Raw genomic sequence first — 17,962 nt, 5'->3', positions numbered from 1 at the left:
CATTATTGGAAAGGATACAAGTAAGGCTCTTTGGGATGCTCTTCATGTCGCCTATAGATCCACGTCGAGCACTCACATTATGTCTCTCAATTTGGCCCTTAATGAAATTTCTCAAAAATATGAAGAATCTGTGGCTCTCTTTCTTCAACGAGCCCGCTCCATTGCCGATGAACTGCAGGCTGCCGGCAAGACCCTTGCCCCGGAGGACTTTAATGTCCATATCTACCATGGCCTTCTTCCTGAATTGAAGCCCATCGTCCCTTCTCTTCTTACTCAGAAGCCGGCTCCATCCTTCACCGACTTACTTGGGTTCCTACAGAGTCATGACGTGTTAACCTCCTTCACAAAGCTTGCTGCCTCTGATGCTTCTCCTACCTCCATAGCCCCTTCTGCACTCTTTGTCAACCGTGGCTCTGTCTCTGATCAGTCCACCTCCAATAGGGGATCTTCTCGTGGTCGTGGCGGTCATGGTCTTGGCTGTGGTGGTCGTTCCCAACACAATAATCATTGGTGTACCATCTGCCATCGCCTCTATCATACTGCCCAAAATTGTCACTACAAGGACCAACCCCATCTTTTCCATCATCCAACCCCCTCCCCTCCATTCCCCACCTCCAATCATCCCTACTCCACCCATACCTCACCCGCGGCCTATACTACCCAACCACCCCTCTTTCCCACACCCCCCTCCACAGCTTTAACTTGGTACCCAGACACTGGTGCCACACATCATGTTACACCTGACATTGGCTCCCTATCTGCATACAACGACTATTCTGGTAATGATTAGCTTCACATTGGCAACGGTAAGGGTTTATCTATTGTTCATATTGGTGATGCTTCCCTTCCCTCCCCCACTCTGATCTTTCTTTTCGCCTATCTAATATTTTGCATGTTCCTACAATTAACAAACCACTTCTTTCTGTTCAAAAGTTTGCACAAGATAATAATGTATTTTTTGAGTTTCACCCTTCTTTTTTTCTTGTCAAGGATTCCACAACCAAGGCAATGCTCCTTTCTGGACAGAGTAATGGTGACTTATACACTCTTTCCTTTGCTTCCACCAACCCACCTTTTGCAAGTATCTCTGAACGCACCTCAATTGATAGCTGGCATCATCATTTAGGTCATCCACATGAAAGTCTTCTTCGTCATATATTACATGTTAATAATTTATCGTGTCAGTCCACATGGCTCAGTCATGTCTGTTCTGCCTCTCAATTGGGCAAGTCTTGTCGTTTATCATTAAGGGAGACTAGTTCTCATAGTTTATTTCCTTTGGATCTTATTTTTAGTGATGTTTGGGGACCCTCTCCCACCCGCTCTATTCATAGACATAAATATTTGGTAATTTTTGTGGATGATCATAGTAAATATATTTGGTTTTATCCCTTGTCTGTTAAATCTGATGTTTTCATTACTTTTCAGTGTTTTCAGTCTTTAGTGGAATGTCAATTCAATCGTAAAATCAAGGCCATTCAAACTGATTGGGGTGGAGAATACTGAACTCTTCCCCAATATTTTTCCTCCATTGGCATTGCTCACCGAGTCTCCTGTCCTCACACTCATGAATAATAGGGTTCAGTTGAGCGACGTCACCGCCATATTGTTGAAACAGGGCTCTCTCTCCTAGCCCACAGCTCCACTCCTCGTTCTTATTGGCATTTTGATTTTGAGACTGCCGTCTATCTCATTAACAGAATGCCCTCTCGAGTTTCTCATAATTTATCACCTTTTCAAATTGTTCATCATAAGCCACCAGATTACTCTTTCCTTCGTATTTTTGGTTGTCGTTGTTTCCCATACTTACGTCCCTACAACACCAATAAAATGGATTTTCAGTCTACCCCTTGTGTCTTTTTGGGTTATAGCCCCTCTCACTCTGGGTATCGTTGCCTTGACTTAGTTACCAACAAGCTCTACATCTGTCGACATGTTCGATTTGATGAAACTTTGTATCCCTTTGCCAGCTCCCCCTCCTTGGGCATCCGTCCCTCTTCACCTACCTCCTACCACACCTCCTCCCCCTCCCTTGCCACAGTCCCCATCTCCCCTCCCCTAATTTCCAATACCCGAACCCATCTCCCCACACCTCCCCACACCCGAAACCTCCCTTTCCCCTCCCACCAGAACCCGAACCCTCATTGACCTTTACAATACCCCCCCCCACCACTCCTATCCCTCATCCCATGCAACTGTGCCCCCACAATCATCCACAAGCTCACACCACCACGGCTACTGACATTTCTGAACCTACTTGTTTTACTTAAGCTAACAAAGTGCAGGAATGGCGGAAGAGTTTAATGCCATAATTCGCAATGGCACTTGGTCTCTGGTGCCCCATCGCCCTAACATGAATTTGGTTGGTTGTAAATGGGTCTATCGGATTAAATGGCAGGCAGATGGCTCTCTCGAAAGATATAAGGCCCGTCTTGTGGCCAATGGTTTTCATCAACAACAGGGCGTTGATTATACAGAAACTTTCAGTCCAGTGGTCAAAGCCACTACCATTCGCACTATCTTAGCCCTTGCCGTGAGTCGCGGCTGGCCCATTTGGCAACTTGATGTTCGCAATGCATTCCTTCATGGGCATCTTACAGAGGAATTATTTATGGTCCAACCCCCTGGCTTTGCAGATTCAAATCATCCTGACCATGTCTGTCATTTACACAGGTCTCTTTATGGCCTCAAGCAGGCCCCACGAGCTTGGTTCCATCGGCTCTCTCAGTTTTTAGTTCAGTTTGGATTTAAAGCGTCCAAGACTGATCCATCTCTGTTTATTTATCGGTCAAGTTCTCACTCTCTCTATGTTCTGGTTTATGTTGATGATATATTAGTTACCAGCTCTGACCCTACTCAGGTCAACACGCTTCTCCTTTGCCTGGCGACTGAGTTCTCTATTAAGGATCTTGGACCACTGCATTTTTTCCTTGGTATTGAGGCCCTCACGCACTCTCAAGGTCTCTTACTCTCTCAATCTCAGTATATTGGGGATCTTCTATCCCGCATTGGTATGGCTGACTGCAAAGTAATTCAAACTCCTATGGCTTCCATGCTCAAACCATCTCTCACAGGGGGTGCACCATTCTTAGATCCTACTCAGTATCGGTCTGTGGTTGGTGCATTACAGTACGTTACACTCACTAGGCCAGACGTTGCTTTTGTCGTCAATCATGCTTGCCAACACATGCACTCTCCAACTGAGGACCATTGGATTATGGTTAACCGGATTCTTCATTATCTTAAGTGCACAATCAGTCATGGTCTTCTCTTCAGTCGCGATTCTAACCTCACCCTATAGGCCTTCACTGATGCAAACTGGGCTGGTTATGGTGAGGACCGTAAGTCTACTAGGGGTTATGCCATCTTTCTTGGGCCTAACCTCATCTCTTGGTCTTCTCGCAAGCAAAAGACGGTTGCCCGTTCCTCCACGGAATCCAAATATAAGGCTCTAGCGGATGCCGCTGTAGAACTTATCTGGTTGGAGTCTCTATTTGATGAACTTGGCATTCCTTTGCCTTCACCTCCTATTTTCTGGTGTGGCAATATTGGTGCGACTTACCTATTTGCCAATCCTGTGTTCCATGCTTATACAAAGCATGTGGAAATCGATTTCCACTTTGTCCGTGACAAAGTCGCTCAACACAAACTCAATGTCCAGTTCATCTCCACTAATGATCAAATTGCGGACATTCCTACCAAAGCTTTGCCTACTGCCCGCTATCAATTCATGCCTGACAAGTTGAAGCTTCGATGCTCTCACCCTTCACCTTGAGGGGTGTATCAATGGAATTAGACTTCCATTAGTATTAGGACTCTTCCATTAGCATTAGGATTCCTTTTTATATTCAACCTTGGATAGTTCATTGGTTATCACATGTGAGGAATTAGTGTCACTCACGATAACTTCCTTTGAACGATCCAGCATTGTATATATATATATATATATATATATATATATCTTGTATTTTAAACTAATTCAGATTAATGAAATATAAAACTATATCAATTCTGATAGTTAGAAAAGAAAGAGAGTATGAATGTGAGACCCACATGATCACAATGTGGAAGTACGAGAAAAATCCAACCCTGACCTTGGTGACATTTACAACTATAACGAAAATAGTTACAATCTTATTAACCCAACAAAGACTTGCTTTCCTTTTTTTTTGATGAAAGTGTAATCACACAAACCACACACCAATCCCAAAAGATTTACCAACATTTACTTGAAAAATATTCAGCAGATACTGGTGGAAGAGACGTCAAACGTCATCAATCCTAGTAAGATCTATTCCACCTATTTTATCTCAGAAAGAAGACTAGTATCTATAGAAGAGAAAAAGAAAGCCTTCCAATTGGCTTATGCATTTGCATCAACGAGCAAGCCCAGTTTCATTGTTTCCTTGCATCCAACCCTTGTCTGTAGAAGGAAGGGGGTGTGAAGTTTGGACTGCCATATGGGCAAAATGGTAAGCTCACACCCCATCAAGGGTATATTTGTCATTTTAAGGCATCGATAGCCAACATGTCAACAACTAACAGGAATCCTCTAACAGAGTGGGGCTTAGAGTAACAAGTACCCTAAACTCAGGGGGTCGGAGTGTATATTTTGGAAACACAAGGGATTGCACTATATTTAGAGCAAATCTCAGGGGTTGCTATGTAATTTACCCATATTAAAAAGATGAAGAATGGTTTAAGAAAGACACTAGTCATTTAGAATCTGAAAATATATTTTGTTTCAATCCTCCTCCAACAATGTGTGGAACTTTTTTTTTTTACACAAATTTGATTTGATGTGATTATGGACTCCCCTATCAACACATCAACTACTCCTCCAGTTGATGAACAACGGTGGTTCGTATACTCTATTTTATTTTATAACTTTAGCTTGCACAATTATTTGTCTCCTTTTACTAAGGCTTTCTTTCCCTAATGTTACTAGTCAAGCAAAGAAAAAATGAAAAAAATGCTCAAAAAAAGTATATCCCATCCTCTTCCCTTCATTAACTAAATAAGATTGTTACACTCAGTGACATTTCCTTTGGATTAATGGTAATTGTTTTCCCAATCGATATTCCTTGGTTGCGATTTCTACATCAACATCCATAATCCATCTTGGATTGCCTCCTCTTCCATGAATGTAACAGAAAAGCTCCTATTATGCTTGCATTCTAAGTCGATTTCACAGATGATAAAAATAGTTGTTTTTATTTCCGAGAATGGAAAATCAACCTAGAATGCATTCCAAAAATCCATATCAAACACAGCCTTAGTATTTCATAAATTTTCATTGATCAAAATAACAATTATATGAATGCTACAACAAACATACCCTTCTGATCTTTATATAGCCCTTTATCTACAATTTTTTTTTGTTGTAATCTATACCATAACCAATCAACTAAATGAAAAAGATGATGCAGAGGAAGATGAAACACCATGGCCTCTATTGCGCGACTAGAAGCCAAGCAGCCACCGATGCCTCCATAATATCCACATAAGGCTCTGTTACCACGGGTCGACCTGACACAATGATGACCAGACATTTCACCTCCTTGCACACAGTTTTGATAGTCTCCTCACCGTCCAATGCTATCCTGAGCTCTTTGCTATCACAGTCCATCTCTACATATTGGAGCTCGCCAACAACCACAATCGCGTAGGAGGAATACTGGTTCTCGTTAACGAATTGCTTGTCGGGTTTTTCTTGGAAAACAACCCGGGTCTGTTTACTAACAACCTTCTTGATGCCTTCTAAGATGGTTGTTCCTTTGGTGATGTTGCCTGAGGTGCCCTACCATAAAATACTCCACCCTCCACATTGGTAGCCGATTTTGTGTGCATGAGACCCAACCACAAGGATCTTGGGGGCATTCTTACTCAAAGGAAGCATCTTCCCCTCTCCCTACCTGTTCTTCGACAACACCAAGCTCTTCCTCACACTTCTCTTGCCAATTCCATGTGTTTTTGAAGGGTATTTTGGGGAATTTACTAAAACTTTGTAGGGTTTGTGAATCCTGGGATGGTATGGTGAATCTTCACCTCGTGGTGATGGAAAACTTTTTCCTTTTTATTAGGAAAATTATCTTTGTTAGTGGCCTATATGATGGTTCTTTTTATCGGTAAATTATTTTCCTTAAGTTGGACGCATTGGTGTACCCATTTATATCAGGTTCCTGCTTGAACCCATGACCACTAGGTCACAATGGAGCAACCTTACCATTGTGCCGAGGTCTACTCTCTTCCAAACAAAAACACAACATGAGTAAAAAAATTATTAAGAGAAAGAATGACATTTGCTGTAAACACGGTCAACTCAATCTGATATTCAAGAAGACAAAGAATGGTTTAAGAAAGACACTAGTGATTTAGAATCTGAAAATATAGTGTGCTTCAATTCTTCTCCAACAATGTGTGAAACATCTTTTTGGATCTAGACTTGATTTGATTTTGATTATGGACTCCCCTATCAACGTACTCGGCAACTACTCATCTAGTTGATGAACAATGGTGGTTCGCATACTCTATTTTATTTTAAAATTTAGCTGGCACAATTATTTGTCTACTTTTACAAAGGTTTTCTTTCCCAAATGTTACTAGTCATGCAATTAAAAAACAGAAAAAATGCTCAAAAAAAGTGTATGCCATCTGCTCCCCTTCATAAACTAAATAAAATTGTTAAGCTTATTGACATTCCCTTTGGATTAATGGTAGTTGTTTCCCCAATCGATACTCCTTGGTTGCGATTTCTACATCAACCTCTATAATCCATATTGGGTTGTCTAAGCATCCATGAATGTAGCAGAAAAACTCCGACTATGCTTGCATTCTAAGTCGATTTCACATATGATTAAAATAATTGTTTTTATTACTCGAGAATGCAAAATCAACCTATAATGCATTCCAAGAATGTATACCAAATACAACCTTGGTATTTCATACATTTTCGTTGATCAAAACAACAATTATATGAATGCTACATACCCTTCTAATCCTCATATAGCCCTTTATCTACAAATTTTTTGTTATAATCTATACCATAGCGCAACGAATCAAATAGATGAAAAAGAAGATGTAGAGGAAGATGAAACACCATGGCCTCTTTTGTGTGATTGGATACCCGTCTGGAGCCCATACCCAAACTGGTACAGTGGGTCATAATATGGATCCCCAAAATTCATCGGCAGCTGGTCGACCCGCCGGAACCATGTGATCGGAAGCTTACCTTGGAAATCATAATCCCCAAATATCACATCAGCAATCCCTGCTCCAGCTTCACTCCTGGAAGCCAAGCAGCCACCAATGCCTCCATCATGTCAACATAAGGCTCTATCACAACGGGTCGACCGGACACAACGATAACCAGACATTTCACCTCCTTGCACACAGTCTTGATAGTCTCCCCTCCGTCCAGTGCTAGTCTAAGCTCTTTGCTATCACCGTCTGTTTCTGCATATGGGAGCTCACCGACAACCACAATCGCATAGGAAGAATCCCGGTTCTCATTAACAAATTGCTTGTCGGGTTTTTCTTGGAACACGACCTGGGTCTGCTTGCTAACAGCCCTCTTGATGCCTTCTAAGATGGTTGTTCCTTTGGTGATATTGCCTGAGGTGCCCTTCCATGAAACAGTCCATCCTCCACATTGGTAGCCGATGTTGTGTGCATGAGACCCAACCACAAGGATCTTGGGCGCATTCTTACTCAAAGGAAGCATCTTCTCCTCTCCCTTCCCGTTCTTCAACAACACCAAGCTCTTCCTCACGGCTTGTCTTGCCAATTCCCTATGTTTCTGTGGGTCCAAAAGGTTAAAAAGTTAAACCAAATTTAATGACCAAAATACCCATATCAATGAAATCGATTAATTCAGTTGGGTTTTGGGACTAACCTTGTGTCCAACCATGGAATGGAGAGACCGGTCAGCCATGGGCTGTTCAAAAAGCCCAAGAATGAACTTCACCCTTAGGATTCGCCTCACAGCATCGTCAATCCTGCTGATCGGAATCTCGCCGGATGACACAAGCTCTGTCATGTATGTGAGGTATTGTTGGTATTTGTAAGGGATCATGACCATGTCGATTCCAGCGTTGATGGCTGCCTTCAGGCTTTCTTTGTAGTGTGAACCGGGTGGGTTGGTCATCCGGTCAATTGCTTCCCAGTCTGATATGACCATACCCTGTCCCATATAGCAGCCCATACAAAGTGATGACAACTAGGGAGTCAGGACCAGGTTAAGGGTAGAAATGTAAATTTAGAGATGTTGTATGATAATTTTATGCTACCTGGAAGGACATCTCTTGTTTGAGAATGCGAGTGAGGAGGAAAGAGTTGGCATGCATCTTAATCCCGTTCCAGCTAGAGTAAGAAGCCATGATAGTTGACACCCCCATGGCGATTGCATCAATATAAGGGGTCATGTGGATGCGATACAAGTCGTCATATGTGGTCACCGTGTTGTGCGCGTCTACCCCTCCTTGTGTCCCACCATCACCGGCGTAGTGTTTTGCACAAGCCAGCACTTTCTTTCCCCTGTAATGGACCCATTCAATAACAATCATCAAAATTTAGAATATTTGCCGTCCAATATTAACTAGAGACCATGGTTTTATTGGTATCGGTGTTGAACTAATACTGGATTGATGATACGAATACAAATAGAAGGTAAAGTAGTATAATGATATTAGGGCTGCGTTTGGTATGCATTCTTGGAATGCATTCTAGGTCGATTTTGCATTCTCGAATAGTAAATATTGTTTTTATTGTTTGAGAATGCAAAATTGACCTAGAATACATAGCAAACATAGCCTAGATCTTCAGGTGCACGTATTTGCAGAGGATCCAATCTCAATAGGGGTGAAAATGGAAATAAACTTTAAACAGAAAAAGGAAGTACCCAGAAGCGACGAAGGGGTAACCAAGGGTATGATTGTGAGTAGGGTAGCCCTGTAGGCCTAGTATGATCTTGGACATGCTCCTCACAATCTGCGTATCCTCGCTGTAGCTCTCGTAACACCGACCCCAGCGAGGATCCCTACACACCTGCAGTTCCACACCAAAAACCCCAACCATTAGTTAAAAGATGAACGAGACCATGATTGTATTGCTTTACTGATCTGAATGACCGACTTCGCTCTTAAGAGAGAGAGAGAGAGAGAGCTTACAGCAATACAGGGAGCAAAAGCGTACGGCATTCCGGTGCCCAGAACCTCCAAAGCAGTGGCACTTCCGATCTTCACCATTAAATCCTCATCCCTTCATCAGAATAACACAAGAAAATGAGAAAACAGGAAAATGATCTCAAGCTTCTGTTTCTCCCACAGTTGCACAGATTCACATAAAATGAGAAAGAGGAAGACAGAGAAACCTTGAAGCTCCAAGGCCGATGTTATGAGGAAAAATAGTTGCATCGAGTATGTTATTATGGCCATGGACTGCGTCAGTACCATATATTATGGGAATCCCAAGCCTTGCAGACAACGCAGACTTTTGGAACCCATCGATCATGTCCGCCCACATTGCAGGGGTCGCGTCTGGCGCTATAACAGGATGACCGACCGGCACTACTCCGTTCACTACACTCCCTGAAATTGATAACCAGAACAACCCTCATCGTCAGTGTTTCATCTTCTTGAGCTTCAAAGAATTCAAGAAAATTAAGTTTCAAATAAGAAGGAAAAACTTAGGCTGTGTTTGGTATGCATTCTATGTGATTTCGCATTCTCGAATAATAAAAATAATTGTCCTGATCATCCGAGAATGTAAAATCAACCTAGAATGTGTTCCAAGAATGCATACCAAACACTTAGAAAATTATAGAAGACAGAGGGGACGAACCGATGGAATGTTTAATAAGGACGTCAGGAGAGGCGACGGAGTGATCGATTTGGGCCATTTGGCCGATCTTTTCTTGAGTGGTCATCCGAGAAAGGAGTTCTGAGATTCGGTTTTCAATTGGGAGTGTTGGATCCTTGTAACGAGCTTGAGGAGAAGGGAAGATGAAGTAGATGACGAAGAGAAAGAAAATCGAACCGAGGTGGAGAGAGGAGAAATGGCGATCACCATGGCTATGGGAGGTTTTCCTTTGGATTGCTTCTGTCTTCTTCATATTTGCTTAGCCTTTCTGTAGGAATTATGATTAACAACTGTGTGTGGAATTCAGATTCTGAAATTCCTCTTTTTATAGCCTTTCTTGAATATGGAATATTTCTGTCGATAGCTCTTGTAAGAACAGAATGTGAAGCATGTTGCAGGCTCATTTGAGAATGAATCATCTACACGTCCGCCGTCGCCCCGCCCCGTCCGCCATTTTGGACTGCGGAGGTCTCGCTGTTTGACTCGTGTCTGCGCCTTTGTAGAATTTTAGTAGGAAATTTCGACGAACTTTTTAATTTTGATGTGAAGGTTAGAGTATATATTTAAATCTCATTTCTTAGTAGGACTGACGTGCCGGGAGCTTTTTAATTTTGTTAATAATTGTGGTTTTGTTGACCGCCAATCTAGTAGACCCAAATTTACATGACTAATAAAGAATAGAAAAACGTTTTTTTTTTTGGGTTGAATTTTTATAGATTATGATGAATTCTGTTTCGTGAGAATCCGACTTGGATATTTGAATGTTTCAGTGTACGTCTCTTGTAAAAACAGAATGTTGCATGCTCATTTGATAATGGAACATGTTTATTTTGTGCAGGTGAACGTTACATCTTAGACCCAACCACATGTATATTTTGTTTCCATAAACTGCACGTATGTGATTTATAACTCGGAGCCAATTACATGTTTATTTTGTTTTCATAAATATTCCTTCATCTTTTGTAAATGGTAAAACTAGAATAGATGGTTACCTCTCACATGTACGTATGTGCGAGTTTCATTCATTGTGTTTGTCACGCAAGAAATGGATTGGAATCTCCATGAGCGTGGTCGTGTAGATACCTTATTTTGTCTTTTCTCCCGGAGGTTTTGCATAACGATGATGAACACCCTCCAAAGCCTAGAGCCGGTGTATCTGTGGATGTAGTGTTAATGTGCATCACCGAATCCGTTTACCGATCACCCATTCCCCTTTGTTGGAGCTTGAACCTGAACTTCCAAGAACCCCTGGAAAGGTTAGCCATGACCCCGAATCCTTGGAACCAGCCTGGCCCAAACAGTCCAAACCATCCCCATCGATACTAAAACCTACATCGACACTAAAAGGCCCCGAGTCGACACCGAACCCACCTTCCTTCGACATCGAGCCATACCACCTCACTGTCGAACAGTGCACTTTTACTATCTATCTCACTTCGACATTCAATCAATGGTAATCGACAGTCGATCCATTTCCCTCAATGCCAAGTCCTGTTCATCAACAGCCACTCGATGTCGATCATACCCCACTTCAATATCGAATTGGGCACTTTCACTGTCAAATAACAACAAATTCGAGAAGCCTAAACCTTCCATATTTTGCTTCGATTGCGATTCCTTTAGCGTCTCAGCCTTATTTTAGCACTTTAGATCTCAATCTTGGCTCCCTTAGACCCCAAGGAACACCTCCTAAGGCAACCAAGCACTTGTCCCCCAGCCATTGGTCCTTAATTTGACTTTACACCTACCGTCGATGCAGAGACTCCTTACTTGGATGATCTGGATTCCACCAACCCTACACGAATTTGAAAGGAGCTTTGCTTAGTCCCCAGTCCAGAGACAGTGCCCCCCTACACCCATACTTAGCCTCCATTCAAAACCATTAAGCTCTTAGCTTTGGCATCCCACTTAGCCCTAGTCTGTTGCCTCTCTACCACTTGAACACCGCAATCCTCCAAACTTCCTGTTGCATCAAGAAATCGTCCGGTGGTCCCTTCGAGTGTCGTAACCTACAAAAGGACCAGAGTGACAAAGTAGAACCGGTGTGGTTCCGGCCTAGGACTCTTCGATGCCTAACTTAGATCTCTCTGAGCAAACAGATGAGTGAAGAGAATTCAAGATATTCAAGATGGATCAATGGGGGTAGAGTACCTTCCCTTTTATAGTGGAGTGTGGCGGTGTGATTTTGGGTTTATCATTTGCCCCCCACTCTCTTGGACCGGAGTGTTCAAGAAAGTAGCCTTTTTCATTCTTGTTTTTGGAGCTTTGTCTCCCTTCTGGGTGTTGTTGTTCCTTGCCCTTTGTATGTGGCAAATAGGCCTTGGTAGTCATTCAACCTTAGTGGCCTTGAGTCTTGGGGGTCTGTGGACCTTGGTGGCCTTACGCCTTAGTGGTCATTTGACCTCAGTGGTCCAAGGCCCATGGTGGCATTGCACCTTGGTGGTCTACGGACCTTGGTGGCCAACGAGCCTTGGTGGCATTACGCCTTGGCATTCGAACCATCTCGAACTTCTCAACCTCCACGAACTTCTCGGATTCTGCCTCTAAACCTTGAACTCGTGTCAAATATGACGTCTCGTACTTCCCCTTTTTTTGTTTTGTTTTTTTTTTTTTTTACCGATATTGACTCGAATTGGTCTTTGGCACAGACACATCTTTGCTCGAACCCTCGTGAACTCCGACCTAGGACCTTGAACCTTCGCGAACTTCGACCTCGGACCTCGAACCTTCGCGAACTCTGACCTTGGACCTCGAACCTTGAACCACGAACCCTTATGAACTCCGACCTCGAACACTAAACCATTACGAACTTTAACCTCGGACCTCGAACCTCAAACCTCAAACCTCGTCCATTGCTTGTCACCTGTAGTCCTTGGCTGTAGCCCCTTTTTATTTTATTTTATTTGATTTGATTTGATCTTTGGCCACAGACACATCTTTGCTCGAACCTTAATCTCGAACCCTCGTGAACTTCGACCTCGGACCTCGAACCTCGACCTCGAACCTCATTCATGCCCATGGCCTGTCGATCGTGGTCCTTGGTCGTGGCCAAAGACCCCCTTTTTATTTTTCTTTCTTCTCTCTTTTCTTCTTTGCTTTTGGGCGGTGCCCATTGATGACGACGACGACCCTTTGGCCGTGGTCTCTAGGCCTTGGCCTCTTGGCCTCTTTCTTTCTTTTCTTTTCTTTTTCATCTTTTCTCTTCTTCTCTCTCTTGATAGGTGATGCCCATTAATGACGACCATGGCCCTTTGGCCGTGGCTTCTTGGTCGTGGTCTTTTGGCCGTGGCCTCTTTCTTTTTTTTTTCTCATTTTTTCTCTTCTTCTCTCTCTTGATAGGTGATGCCCATTGATGACGACCATGGCCCTTTGGGTGTGGCTTCTTAGTCGTGGTCTTTTGGCCGTGGTCTCTTGGCTATGGTCTCTTGTCCGTGGTCATTAACGGTCGTCCTCAGACCTCGACCTCTTGCTCTCTTTACTGTCATCCGACGCTGATCTCTTGTTAACTTGTAGCTTGGCCTCGATCACCTTCTTCCGAGCCCGTAGTACCTCGGCCATATTGGCGAACTCGTTACACCGCTCCAGAAGCTCCTTCATGGTCCTGATCTCATGAAGTGCCAGGTCTTTGATCAAGTCCATGTCTCTGATGCCCTCAACCAAGGCTGAATGTTGGGTCTGGTCGTCTAAGTCTCTGACCTCCAAGGACTCCTTGGGGAACCTGGTGACGTACTCCCTGAGGGACTCCCCAGGGTTCTATATCACGTTCAATAGATTGATCATGGTCTTCTTCTGCTTGACGCTGCTCTGGAAGCGGGTGATGAATTGATGTGATCATTAGGGTCCGTGGTATCGTTATAGAGTTCGAAGGTGGGTAACTTGAACCTGGATGGGAGTGAGGCTGACATGATCTGCTCGGAGAATGGATGCTACCCGGGGATCGAGTGTGTCTCGCCCTTGGTCTGCTTCTTCAACCCTTCCAACTTTTTGTCTAAATCTCGGAGTCTCTTATCAAGCTCCTCATCCTGTGACTGTCTCTCACGTCTGACTGGTGGTTCACTGTGACCTCGTTCTAATCTTCTCTTGGAAGTCCTCTCCCACCTTGAGTACTGGCGAGATGGTGAAGGGTCACATCGTGATGAATCTTGACGTGAATGTGAGGGGCTTTCTTCTCTGTAGGACTGGCTCCGTCCTGGTGCGTAACTCCCCCCTAGTCGACCTTGGAACACTGATCTTCTTATTGAGCCTTTTGGACTGGGTACCACGGATCTCTGCGATGGTGTTCTCCCATGGTCCGACTATACCGGGAGGTCCGCCGTTCTCCTAGGATGTTTGGAGGGATCTCCCCACAGCCTGGTGTGTCTCTCGGACCTATCACCCTTGGGAGCTGACCTCCTAGGGCTCTGCTCCTGTCGGGGATCTGTCCTGCGGTGGTGGGATGTTGCACGTTGCCTCAGGCAGTCGCGGAAGAATTATTGGTTGTGGAGGATCTATCGCTGTAAGTCATTGATCTAACCCACAGTCACTAGTGCATTGGGATCAAGTACTGGCTCCGCGGTGGCGGCTTCAATGGCTACTTCAGGGTTGAGGTCGATTGCCCCAACTTGTTGGTTCTCAGGGACCTCTCTCTCCTGAGAGACATGGTCGATGGCTCTGCAGGGTGAGCTCTCTGGAGGAGGTGATCCGTTCCCCTCCCTCGCAGCATTGTAGGTAGAGGGAACAGTCTTCTTACCTCACGGCTCCACGGTATGAACAGTTATGGAAACAAGCAAGTAAGTGCGATGGCTAGCGTCGTTCCCACAGACGGCACCAATCTATTGTGTCAAGAAATCGTCCGGTGGTCCCTTCGAGTGCCGTAACCTGCAAAAGGTCCAGAGTGACAAAGGAGAACTGGTGTGGTTCCGGCCTAGGACTCTCCTATGCCTAAGTTAGATCTCTCTGAGCAAACAGATGAGTGAATAGAATTCAAGATATTCAAGATGGATCGATGGGCGTTGAGTACCTTCCCTTTTATAGTGGAGTGTGGCGGTGTGATTTTGGGTTTATCATTTTCCCTACCTCAAGACTTGGAAACACCAATTTGGGAATCTCGACTTGATTGCGAAGTGTCCGAGTACAAGAGAGAAGAGAAGCCTTACAAGCGGCGAAACTTGTTCCTACATACAACTCTCCTGACTTACAAAAGGGAAACCTCCTTTTCTTTAGTCTTTTGCTCTCATTAGGTAAGAGCTTATTCTTCGTTTACATTTTACTTGATTTCTCGTTTTTAATTTTCGTTTTACATCTCCTAAAGGGGTGTGATCCCATCTCTCTAGATGATGATCACACATTCTCTGTCCTTTCTCTTCTTCTTTCTATGTTCATGCATATCACTCTTTTATTCATCTCCATGCATGCACTTTTGTATGATCCCCATCCCCCGTAAGTTAAGATTCTCTCATGTATTCATTTTATGAGTCTTCTCACATGCCATGTACACATGTTTTCGTGATTTATTATCGTTATACACATTCCACCACATGCACAGGCCTAGCCATCATTTCTGTCTCTTTCTTTTTATCATCTCTTCATGCTTAGCCTTGAATCCACCATGCTTAAGTTATTTAGGTCTTGAGTCCTTTATTTTACATTCCTGTATAATAACCATTGTTTTGCAGCCAAACCTCCGGGTATGTGCTCTTTTTTACTCTCCTTGTGTTTTATTTTCTTTGTACTTGCATCTTACGTTCTATCAAAGCATGTTATACCATTGCCTAGCCAAGTAATAGAAAGACCGCCAAGTTCGGGCAGACTGGGGTGCATAATACATTCCTCGGACGGTAACTTGACCAGTACCCAGACCAATATACCATTTGTCCTCGAAATGGCGTTTATGAGAGTCATTATATTACAATCTTGGGTCCTAGACCCTCTTCTAGGTGGCGACTCCAAACATTCAATTCTCCTCTTTCTTCTCCCCAAAGAGGGATGAGATGGACACGTGATGATCCCCCGCTATGTCATTGTCCTCACAGGCTGTCCCAATTGCACTGCTGCGCAGACATAGCAAGACGCGCAATAATTGCTTTACCTCTACTCGAGTGCCTTGCTTGAGTGGGGGTAAGACGGTCATTTTGTGTCTTGTTGTATCTGCGTAGTAGAACAATTAGGGTAGCTGCGCAATAGAGGATCCTAATCTGTAAAAAATAGATATAAAAGATAGGACCAAGTTTCCCTGTACCCACGGTGAATGGGATACCATAAGGTGGAAGAGGGCGGGAAAGGATATCAAATGAGTATTTTGGAACATACCAAAACCCTAGGAGGGATTTGTGAACCCTAAGATGGTGGGTGAATCGTCCTCTATTGGTGGAAGAAAACTTATTCCTAAAAGGTAAGGGTAAAAAAAACATAATACTAAAACAAAGGGAAAAATCAACTTTACGAATAGGAAAAACCCATGATTTGATCGTTATTACCCTTTGTGAGTTGAATGTCCCAAGTACTCTTTTCTCCAATTAATGCCCATAGTGAAGTAGCCAAGTAGGTATCTCACAACAAAGGAAAGACAAGTATATATGTTTTTTCCTGTCTCTTTTTTTCTTGTATTCAATATGTAGCACTGCTTCGGTGATCATCTGGTTAATCTAATGATAAAGTAGGTTTAGAATTTTTCTCCTCTCAGGTTCCCTGCCCGGTCAAGTTCGTAGGTTCCTCTCATAGGGAGGGTGGAAATGATGACCTCACCCCACCCGGGCAGTGTGTTCAGTCATTTCTGACCCCCTATGAGAGGAATCTACGAACCTGACCAGACAGGGAACCTGAGAGGAGTTAGATTTGTAGGTTTAGGTCTACAACATTAAATGGAAAAACACTTTCATATCTACATTACAAATGGGAAAGAGATCCTTGCTTGGTCGTGTAAGTCCTTGTATCAGCACAAGGGGCCAATGAGAACGTACACAGGGTCATTAACATGGATGGATATTTGTGTGCTCCAATGACTTGGCGATGGAACGATGCAACCAAGTAACGTTGATTTTCCCTTGCAAATTAAACACTTGACATCACAAATTAAGGAGAAAAAACATTGACAAGTTGCACGCATACACTACTACCACCACCACCACCACCACCCCCCCCCCCCCCCGGTCCTCCCCCCTCCCTTTGACTGTAAAATCTAGTTTTTGGAATGAGATCTTGGTGTTTGAAACGTATCTGTGCCTTTCTATAATCTTAGTGGGAGATTTCAACGAAGTTCTTAATTTTGATGTGACGGTTATAGTACTTAAATCTCGTTCCGTAGGACTGGCGTGCCTCTCGTTTTTAATATTATTAATAATTTTGGTTTTGTTGACCTCCAATGTAGTAGACCCAAGTTTACATGTTCAAATAAAAAATAAAAAAAAATCCCTTTTGTAATTAAAGAAGTCTTAGACAGGGAAATGACAATTTCTGATTTCTTGTCTGATTGGAGGAATGTTTTGGTATCTATTTTACCATCCTTAGGGTGTGATCATAACCCTCTTTTGGTTAATCTGAATCCCAATAATGTTTCTTATAATTAGTAGCTGCGTAGTATGCCCCCTCATGGTGTCGTGCAAATCTGATTTCGGTAAAGTGCCATCAATGAAAACCAATTTGTTTTTTGCTTCCATGGCCATTAACATGGATTGGTGCCATGCGGGATAGTTATTGTCATCTAGCAGAGGAGTCACCTAGGTTGCTCCAAGTTGATCACTCGAATGGAGATAATAGGTGGAAGACATCGGCAAAGTAAGCATAGTGGACGAAGCAGATGCATTCTCGGTACCCATAGAGGAAGAACTAGAATCGATGCTAGAGACCTAGATTGATGATACCATGACAAGAAGATATTAATGAGAGGATAAATGATGAGAAGATGTAATTGCATCGGTTGTCTTGAATTGAATCCGTAATGGATGATAATTACAAGAATAATTACAAAGATAATGAGATCCTACGAGATATAGTTCACATGTTAAGTTTCAATCAAAAGAAAATTAACAATGAAACGATGTGTATGAGTGAATTTGAATATCAAATTTGACATGCGGCCCAATCAGGTCATTTCTCTTGTTTCCAAGGGTTGTTTAGAGAACCTTTG

At 43.2% G+C, this 17,962-nt stretch overlaps 1 pseudogene; it reads right to left on the bottom strand.

The window, feature by feature from the left end:
• LOC122645999 overlaps nucleotides 1-9,248 on the bottom strand; it is a 66,473-nt pseudogene extending 57,225 nt beyond the window's left edge.
• Between the last annotated feature and the right edge of the window lie 8,714 nt (nucleotides 9,249-17,962).

The sequence above is a fragment of the Telopea speciosissima genome, chromosome 11, assembly GCF_018873765.1.
Source record: "Telopea speciosissima isolate NSW1024214 ecotype Mountain lineage chromosome 11, Tspe_v1, whole genome shotgun sequence".
Lineage (NCBI taxonomy): Eukaryota > Viridiplantae > Streptophyta > Magnoliopsida > Proteales > Proteaceae > Telopea > Telopea speciosissima.
This window is presented reverse-complemented; position numbering and strand designations above follow the sequence as displayed.